This window comes from Balaenoptera musculus, chromosome 7, assembly GCF_009873245.2.
Source record: "Balaenoptera musculus isolate JJ_BM4_2016_0621 chromosome 7, mBalMus1.pri.v3, whole genome shotgun sequence".
NCBI classification, from domain to species: domain Eukaryota; kingdom Metazoa; phylum Chordata; class Mammalia; order Artiodactyla; family Balaenopteridae; genus Balaenoptera; species Balaenoptera musculus.
In genome coordinates this window covers 99,317,285-99,327,745 of record NC_045791.1, presented here as the reverse complement: position 1 = coordinate 99,327,745, position 10,461 = coordinate 99,317,285, and the positions used below count along the sequence as shown (strand labels likewise).

Sequence of the window (10,461 nt, the reverse complement as noted above, 5' to 3'; positions counted from 1 at the left end):
ATGGGAACATTGCTTTTTTTTTTTCTTCAGCTGTGCCATGTGGTGTGTGGGATCTTAGTTCCCTGACCAGGGATCCAACCCGTGCCCCCAGAAGTGGGAGCACGGAGTCTTAACCACTGGACAGCCAGGGAAGTCTGGGGACATTGCTTTTATGAAAAAGTGATACTTAATTAAATTTTTAAGTGGACCAAGCTGCCATTTTTCTAGAAATTAAGCATATATTAGGATGGAAATTCCAAGTAAAGATGTGTATTTTTTGGACGTGAAAAAAGTCCATGATTTATTTTTAAATGGAAAAAACAGATTGCAGGGCATTTAAACACAGAACTGAGAAAAGCGAAATTATTTATTACGTCTAGCTTGTAAACAGGGATCTTACCTCATCATCTCTGAAGATTTGTTAAATGCCTACTTCCAGCTGACTCTGAGTATTGATTTTTTTTATTATTATAAAACAACTATTATTCCATTATAGTTATTCAGGAGAAGTCACCTGAACAAGCTGAAATAGCTCAGTTGGGAGAGCGTTAGACTGAAGATCTAAAGGTCCCTGGTTCGATCCCGGGTTTCAGCAGTAGTTCTGGGTTTTTGCACTAAATGTAGTTTCCTGGCAGTCTTAACCAAAATATAAGCTTTAAGGGGAATATTTGGTTATTATGTTTTGAGTGGGTCAATGACTTTTCAGGGAGGGGTGGTGTCAGGTGCCCTGGTGGGCCTTTTTACTAAACCCCCAATACCTTAGTACTTCCTGACTGTAATAATAATAGCTAACTTATCTTGAGTACTTGCTGTATGTCAAGCTATCCTTTAAGCTTTCTCTGTGTATTAACTTATTTTAAATGACCACTAAAATTCTTGATAACTACTTGTTAAATAAATGAACAGTTTGGTGCCAGAGGCCTGGCATGTGGTTGGTACAAAATGACCTTTGCTTTGACTATCATTATTATTTCTGGTGTCTAAGAACTTTGCAAGCTAGAGCTATGAGATGTGAATTGTTTCTAAGGACCCTTTACTCCTCAAACTAATAAGGCAGTGTTAAAGGCCATCGTTCCACTGTACCCTCTGTATTAACAATTCTTTGTTTTATATGGTAAATGTGAATGGCTATTTTCCCACCATGTTTTAATTTCTGCGAAGGGATTTAGCTTCGATTCCAAAGGTTCTTACCTGGCATCCATAAGCAGCAGGAGGTCTTTAAAGTCTCTGAAACTGAATGTAAATTTGAGTGTTCATGCGGACATTTCCTTGGGGAGAATGTCAGGGGTATCATCAAATTTTAGGTTTGTAACCTAGAAAAAGTTTAGAAAAGTTAGATGTGAAAAGTTTCCTTACCACAAATACTTGCTGATAGTTTGTGACCCAACACTTGTGTTTTTCCATGATGCTGAGTGATAGGGCTTTTCTTGATTATTGTGTCTTGCCCCTTGTCCAGTGCTATCTACTGTGAGGGGGATTTCAGGAGGGAGCCCAAGTTGTCAACAAACTTTCCTTCTGTAATGGTGGTGGCTCTTGGGGACAGATTTTTCCACAGTAAAGCAGACGACCATTTTTTAGAGGCCCCTGCTACTTCAGGGTACCACTTCTTTTTTTATACATTTTTATTTTATATTGGAGTATAGGTGATTTACAATGTTGTGTTAGTTTCAGGTGTACAGCAAAGTGATTCAGTTATACGTATACGTATATCTATTCTTTTTCTGATTCTTTTCCCATTTAGGTTATTACAAGATATTGAGTAGAGTCCCCTATGCTATACAGCAGGTCCTTGTTGATTATCTATTTTATATATAGTAGTGTGTGTATGTTAAAGCCAAACTACTAATTTATCCCTCCCCCCAACCCTTCCCCTTCGGTAACCATAAGTTTGCTTTCTAAGTCTGTGAGTCTGTTTCTATTTTGTAAATAAGTTTATTTGTATCATTTTTTTTAGATTCCACATATAAGTGATATATGATATTTGTCTTTGTCTGACTTACTTCACTTAGTATGATAACCTCTAGGTCCATCCATGTTACTGCAAATAGCATTATTTCATTTTTTATGGCTGAATAATATTCCATTGCATATATGTATTACATCTTCTTTATTCATCTGTTTTTATTTATTTGTTTAAACATCTTTACTGGAGTATAATTGCTTTACAATGTTGTGTTAGTTTCTTCTGTATAACAAAGTGAATCAGCTCTATGTATACATATATCCCCATATCCCCTCCCTCTTGTGTCTCCCTCCCACCCTCCCTATCCCACCCCTATAGATGGTCACAAAGCACAGAGCTGATCTCCCTGTGCTACGTAGCTGCTTTCCACAAGCTATCTATTTTACATTTGGTAGTGTATATATGTCAACACTACTCTCCCACATCATCCCAGCTTACCCTTCCCCCTCCCCGTGTCCTCAGGTCCATTCTCTACATCTGCATCTTTATTCCTGTCCCGCCCCTAGGTTATCAGAACCATTTTTTTTTGAGTTTCCATATATATGTGTTAGTATATGGTATTTGTTTTCCTCTTTCTGACTTACTTTACTCTGTATGACAGTCTCTAGATCCATCCACATCTCTGCAAATGACCCAGTTTTCCTTCTTATTGCTGAGTAATATTCCATTGTATATATGTACCACATCTTCTTTACCCAGTAATCTGTTGATGGGCATTTAGGTTGCTTCCATGACCTGGCTATTGTAAATAGTGCTGCAGTGAACATTGGGGTGCAAGCGTATTTTTGAATTATGGTTTTCTCAGGGTATATGCCCAGTAGTGGGATTGCTGGGTAATATGGTAGTTCTAGTTTTAGTTTTTTAAGGAACCTCCATACTGTTCTCCATAGTGACTGTATCAATGAACATTCCCACCAACAGTGCAAGAGGGTTGCCTTTTATCCACACCCTCTCCAGCATTTAATGTTTGTAGATTTTTGATGATGGCCATTCTGACCAGTGTGAGGTGATACCTCATTGCAGTTTTGATTTGCATTTCTCTAATGATTAGCGATCTTGAACATCCTTTCATGTGTTTGTTGGCAATCTGTATATCTTTGGAGAAATGTCTATTTAGGTCTTCTGCCCATTTTTGGATTGGGTTGTTTGTTTTTCTGATATTGAGCTGCATGAGCTGCTTGTATATTTTGGAGATTAACCCTTTGTCAGTTGCTTCATTTGCAAATATTTTCTCCCATTCTGAGGGTTGTCTTTTCATCTTGTTTATGGTTTCCTTTGCTGTGCAAAAGCTTTTAAGTTTCATTAGGTCTCATTTGTTTATTTTTGTTTTTATTTCCATTTCTGTAAGAGGTGGGTTAAAAAGGATCTTGCTGTGATTTATGTCAAAGAGTGTTCTTCCTATGTTTTCCTCTAAGAATTTTATAGTGTCTGGTCTTACATTTAGGTCTTTAATCCATTTTGAGTTTATTTTTGTGTATGGTGTTAGGAGGTGTTCTAATTTCATTCTTTTACATGTAGCTGTCCGGTTTTCCCAGCACCACTTACTGAAGAGGCTGTCTTTTCTCCATTGTATATTCTTGTCTCCTTTATCAAAGATAAGGTGACCATATGTGCGTGGGTTTATCTCTGGGCTTTCTATCCTGTTCCACTGATCTATATTTCTGTTTTTGTGCCAGTACCATACTGTCTTGATTACTGTGGCTTTGTATTATAGTCTGAAGTCAGGGAGCCTGATTCCTCCAGCTCCATTTTTCTTTCTCAAGATTGTTTTTGCTATTCAGGGTCTTTTGTGTTTCCACATAAATTGTGAAATTTTTTGTTCTAGTTCTGTGAAAAATGCCAGTGGTAGTTTGATAGGGATTGCATTGAATCTGTAGATTGCTTTGGGTACTATAGCCATTTTCACAATGTTGATTCTTCCAATCCAAGCACATGATATATCTCTCCATCTGTTTGTATCATCTTTAATTTCTTTCATCAGTGTCTTATAGTTTTCTGCATACAGGTCTTTTTTCTCCTTAGGTAGGTTTATTCCTAGTTATTTTATTCTTTTTGTTGCAATGGTAAGTGGGAGTGTTTCTTAATTTCTCTTTCTGATTTTTGATCATTAGTGTATAGGAATGCAAGAGATTTCTATGCATTAACTTTGTACCCTGCTACTTTACCAAATTCATTGATTTGCTCTAGTCATTTTCTGGTAGCATCTTTAGGCATCTCTATGTATAGTATCATGTTATCTGCAAACAGTGACAGCTTTACTTCTTTTCTGATTTGGATTCCTTTTATTTCTTTTTCTTCTCTGACTGCTGTGCCTAAAACTTCCAATACTATATTGAATAATAGTGGTGAGAGTGGGCAACCTTCTCTTGCTCCTGATCTTAGTGGAAATGGTTTTAGTTTTTCACCATTGAGAACAATGTTGGCTGTGGGTTTCTCATATATGGCCTTTATTATGTTGAGGTAAGTTCCCCCTATGCCTACTTTCTGGAGAGTTTTTATCATAAATGGGTGTGGAATTTTGTCAAAAGCTTTTTCTGCATCTATTGAGATTATCATATGGTTTTTATCCTTCAGTTTGTTAATATGGTATATCACATTGATTGATTTTCGTATATTGAAGAATCCTTGTATTCCTGGGATAAACCCCACTTGATCATGGTGTATGATCCTTTTAATGGGTTGTTGGATTCTGTTTGCTAGTATTTTGTTGAGGATTTTTGCATCTGTGTTCATCAGTGATATTGGTCTGTAGTTTTCTTTTTTTGTGACATCTTTGTCTGATTTTGGTATCAGGGTGATGGTGATCTCATAGAATGAGTTTTGGTGTGTTCTTCCCTCTGCTATATTTTGGAAGAGTTTGAGAAGGATAGGTGTTAGCTCTTCTCTAAATGTTTGATAGAATTCGCCTGTGAAGCCATCTGGTCCTGGGCTTTTGTTTGTTGGAAGATTTTTCATCACAGTTTCAATTTCAGTGCTTGTGATTGGTCTGTTTATATTTTTTATTTCTTCCTGGTTCAGTCTCAGAAGGTTGTGCTTTTCTAAGAATTTGTCCATTTCTCCCAGGTTGTCCATTTTAGTGGTATATAGCTGCTTGTAGTAATCCCTCATGATTCTTTGTATTTCTGCAGGGTCAGTTGTTACTTCACCTTTTTTATTTCTAATTCTGTTGATTTGAGTCTTCTCCCTTTTTTTCTTGATGAGTCTGGCTAGTGGTTTGTCAATTTTGTTTATCTTCTCAAAGAACCAGCCTTTAGTTGTATTGATCTTCATTTCGTTTTCGTTTATTTCTCATCTGATCTTTATGATTTCTTTCCTTCTGCTAACTTTGGGGTTTTTTTGTTCTTCTTTCTCTATTTGCTTTAGGTGTAAGGTTAGGTTGTTTATTTGAGATGTTTCTTGTTTCTTAAGGTAGGATTGTATTGCTATAAACTTCCCTCTTAGAACTGCTTTTGCTGCATCTCATAGGTTTTGGATCATCGTGTTTTCATTATCATTTGTTTCTAGGTATTTTTAAATTTCCCCTTTGATTTCTTCAATGATCTCTTGGTTATTTAGTAGTGTATTGTTTATCTTCCATGTGTTTGTATTTGTTACAGATTTTTTTCCTGTAATTGATATCTAGTCTCATAGTGTTGTGGTGGAAAAGGTACTTGATACGATTTCAATTTTCTTAAATTTACCAAGGCTTGATTTGTGACCCAAGGTATGATCTATCCTGGAGAATGTTCCATGAGCACTTGAGAAGAAAGTGTGTTCTGTTGTTTTTGGGTGGAATGTCCTATAAATATCAATTAAGTCCATCTTGTTTAATGTATCATTTAAAGTTTCTGTTTCCTTATTTATTTTCATTTTGGATGATCTGTCCATTGGTGAAAGTGGGATGTTAGAGTCCCCTACTATTATTGTGTTGCTATTGATCTCCCCTTTTATGGCTGTTAGCATTTGCCTTATGTATTGAGGTGCTCCTATGTTGGGTGCATAAATATTCACAATTGTTATATCTTCTTCTTGGATTGATCCCTTGATCATTATGTAGTGTTCCTCTTTGTCTCTTGTAATAGTCTTTATTTTAAGGTCTACTTTTGCCTGATACGAGAATTGCTACTCCAGCTTTCTTTTGATTTCCATTTGCATGGAATATCTTTTTCCATCCCCTCACTTTCAGTCTGTATGTGTCCCTAGATCTGAAGTGGGTCTCTTGTAGACAGCATATATATGGGTCTTGTCTTTGTATCCATTCAGCCAGTCTATGTCTTTTGGTTGGAGCATTTAATCCATTTACATTTAAGGTAATTATCGATATGTATGTTCCTATTACCATTTTCTTAATTGTTTTGGGTTTGTCTTTGTAGGTCATTTCCTTCTCTTGCGTGTCCTGCCTAGAGAAGTTCCTTTAGCATTTGTTGTAAAGCTGGTTTGGTGGTGCTGAATTCTCTTAATTTTTGCTTGTCTGTAAAGGTTTTAATTTCTCCGTCGAATCTGAGTGAGATCCTTGCTGTGTAGAGTAATCTTGGTTGTAGGTTTTTCCTTTTCATCACTTTAAGTATGTCCTGCCACTGCCTTCTGGCTTGCAGAGTTTCTTCTGAAAGATCAGCTGTTAACCTTATGGGGATTCCCTTGTATGTTATTTGTTGCTTTTCCCTTGCTGCTTTTAATATTTTTTCTTTGTATTTAATTTTTGATAGTTTGATTAATATGTGTTTTGGTGTGTTTCTCCTTGGATTTATCCTGTATGGGACTCTCTGCGCTTCCTGGACTTGATTGACTATTTGTTTTCCCATATTAGGGAAGTTTTCAACTATAATCTCTTCAAATATTTTCTCAGTCCCTTTCTTTTTCTCTTCTTCTTTTGGAACCCCTATAATTCAAATATTGGTGTGTTTAATGTTGTTCCCCAGGTCTCTGAGACTGTCCTCAGTTCTTTTCATTCTTCTTTCTTTATTCTGCTTTGCGGTAGTTATTTCCACTATTTTATCATCCAGGTCCCTTATCCGTTTTTCTGCCTCAGTTATTCTGCTACTGATTCCTTCTAGAGAATTTTTAATTTCATTTATTGTATTTTTCATCCTTGTTTGTTTGCTCTTCAGTTCTTCTAGGTCCTTGTTAAATGTTTCTTGTATTTTCTCCATTCTATTTCCAAGATTTTGGATCATCTTTACTATCATTTCTCTGAATTCTTTTTCAGGTAGACTGCCTATTTCTTCTTCATTTGTTTGGTCTGGTGGATTTTTACCTGCTCCTTCATCTGCTGCATATTTCTCTGTCTTCCCATTTTGCTTAACTTACTGTGTTTGGGGTCTCCTTTCGCAGGCTGCAGGTTCGTAGTTGCCATTGTTTTTGGTGTCTGCTCCCAGTGGGTAAGTTTGGTTCAGTGGGTTGTGTAGGCTTCCTAGTGGAGGGGACTGGTGCCTGTGTTCTGGTGTGTGAGGCTGTATCTTGTTTTTCTGGTGGGCAAGGCTGTGTCCGGTGGTGTGTTTTGGTGTGTCTGTGAACTTAGTATGATTTTGGGCAGCCTCTCTGCTAATGGGTGGGGTTGTGTTCCTGTCTTGCTAGTTGTTTGTCATGGGGTGTCCAGCATTGGGGCTTGCTGGCCATTGGGTGGAGCTGGGTCTTAGCATTGAGATGGCGATCTCTGGCAGAGCTCTCACTGATTGATATTTTGTGGGGCCAGGAGGTCTCTGGTGGACCAATATCCTGAACTCGGCTCTCCCACCTCAGAGGCTCCAGGCTGGAGCACCAAGACCCGGTCAGCCATACAGCTCAGAGGAAAAGAGAGAAAAATGAAAGAAAAAAAATTAAAAAAGAAAAATAAAAAAATTTATTAAAATTTAAAAAGTAATAAAAAAAGAAAAGAGCCACAAAAGCAATAAACAAATCCACAAATGATAACAAGCACTAAAAACTATACTAAGGTAAATATAAAAATCAGAAACAAGTCATTCGCAGACAGCAAACCCCTTGTTTACATTTGCTCCCAAAGTCCACTGCCTCAATTTGGGTTGATTCGTTGTCTATGCAGGTATTCCACAGATGCAGGGTAGATCAAGTTGATTGTGGAGATTTAATCCGCTGCTCCTGAGGCTGCTGGGAGAGATTTCCCTTTCTCTTCTTTGTTCGCACAGCTCCCAGGGTTCAGCTTTGGATTTGGCCCCACCGCTGTGTGTAGGTTGCCCTCAGGCTTCTGTTCCACCCAGACAGGATGGGAAAGCAGTGGCTGATTAGGGGGCTCTGGCTCACTCATGCCAGCGGAGGGTGTGGAGGGAGTGGTACAGTAGTTATAATTGGAATGCGGGGCGAGTCTGTGGTGGCAGAGGTCAGCGTGATGTTGCAACAGCCTCAGGTGCGCCATGTATTCTTCCGGGGAAGTTGTCCCTGGAAAATGGGACCCTGGCAGTGGTGGGCTGCACAGGGTCCCGGGATGGGTGATGTGGATAGTGAGCTGTGCTTGCACACAGGATTCTTATTGGCTGCAGCAGCAGCGTTAGCAGTTCATGCTCGTCTCTGGGGTCTGAGCTGATAGCCGCTCACGCCTGTCTCTGGAGCTCGTTTAGGCGGTGCTCTGCCTTCTGTGGGCAGACAGGGAAGGATCACCTCTCCTCGTGCACCCTGAAACAATGGTCTCTTGACTCTTAAGCAGTTCCAGACTTTTTCCTGGACTCCCTCCCTGTTACCTATGGTGCACTAGCCCCCTTCAGGCTGTGTTCACACAGCCACCCCAGTCCTCTCCCTGGGGTCTGATCTCTAAAGCCCAATCCTCAGCTCCCAGCCCCCACCCACCCTGGCAGGTGAGCAGACGAGCCTCTCGGGCTGGTGAGTGCTGGTATGCACTGATCTTCTGTGCGGGCACCTCTCCACTTTGCCTTCTGCATCCCTGTTGCTGCGCTTTCCTCTGTGGCTCCAAAACTTTGCCCCCCACGGTCTCCAGCAGTGACGAGGCTTCCTAGTGCATGTAAACTTTTCCTCCTTCACAGCTCCCTCCCAGAGGTGCAGGTCCTGTCCCTATTCTTTTGTCTCTGTTTTTTCTTTTTTCTTTTGCCTTACCCAGGTACGTGGGGAGTTTCTTGCCTTTTAGGAAGTTGAGGTCTTCTGCCAGCGTTCAGTGGGTGTTCTGCAGGAGTTGTTCGACATGTAGATGTATTTTTGATGTATTTGTGGGAAGGAAGGTGAGCTCTACGTCTTACCTATCCATTCATCTGTTGATGGACATTTAGGTTGTTTCATGTCTTAGCTATTATAAATAGTGCTGATATGAACATTGGGGTGCATTTATCTTTTTGAATTATGGTTTTCTCCAAATATATGCCCAGGAGTGTGATTGCTGGATCATATGGTAGCTCCATTTCTAGTTTTTAAGGAATCTCCATACTGTTTTCCACAGTGGCAGTAACCAATTTACATTCCCACCAACAGTGTAGGAGGGTTCCCTTTTCTCTACACCCTCTCCAACATCTATTATTTGTAGACTTTGATGATGGCCATTCTGACTGGTGTGATGTGATACCTCATTGTAGTTTTGATTTGCATTTCTCTAATAATTAGCGATGTTGAGCATCTTTTCATGTGCTTTTTGGTCATCTGTATGTATTCTTTGGAGAAATATCTATTAAGATCTTCTACTCATAACCTTTTTTGAGTAGGTTATTGAGTAACTCAATAACCTTTTTTGATTGGGTCATTATTATTATTATTTTTTATATTGAGCTGCATGAGCTGTTTGTATATTTTGGAGATTAATCCCTTGTTGGTTGCATCGTTTACAAATATTTTCTACCATTATGTGGGTTGTCTTTTCATTTTGCTTATGGTTTCCTTTGCTATGCAAAAGCTTTTAAGTTTAATTAGGTCCTATTTGTTTACTTTTGTTTTTGTTTCCATTACTCTAGGAGGTGGAACCAAAAGGATCTTGCTGTGATTTATGTCAAAGAGTGTTCTGCCTATGTTTTCCTGTAAGAGTTTTATAGTATCCAGTCTTACATTTAGGTATTTAATCCATTTTGAGTTTATTTTTGTGTATGGTGTTAGGAAGTGTTCTAATTTCATTCTTTGACATGTAGCTGTCCAGTTTTCCCAGCACCACTTATTGAAGAGACTGTCTTTTCTCCATTGTATATTCTTGCTTCCTTTGTCATAAATTAGTTGACTATAGGTGTGTGGGTTTATTTCTGGGCTTTCTATCCTGTTCCATTGATCTATATTTCTGTTTTTGTGCCAGTACCATACTATTTTGATTACAGTAGCTTTGTATTATAGTCTGAAGTCAGGGAACCTGATTCCTCCTGCTCAGTTTTTCTTTCTCAAGATTGCTTTGGCTGTTTGGGGTCTTTTATGTTTCCATACCAATGAAAAAAAAAATTTGTTCTAGTTCTGTTAAGAATGTCATTGGTAATTTGATAGGGATTGCATTGAATCTGTAGGTTGCCTTGGGTAGTATAGTGATTTTGACAATATTGATTCTTCCAATCCAAGAACATGGTATATTTTCCATCTGTTCATGTCATCTTTGATTTTTTTCATCAGCA

General features: G+C 38.7%; 1 non-coding gene across 1 annotated transcript; it reads left to right on the top strand.

Annotated features, from left to right (window-relative positions):
• Nucleotides 1–501: 501 nt before the first annotated feature.
• TRNAF-GAA lies at nt 502–574 on the top strand. Its single transcript has one exon. It is a non-coding gene; the product is annotated as a tRNA-Phe (tRNA).
• The last annotated feature ends 9,887 nt before the right edge of the window (nt 575–10,461 follow it).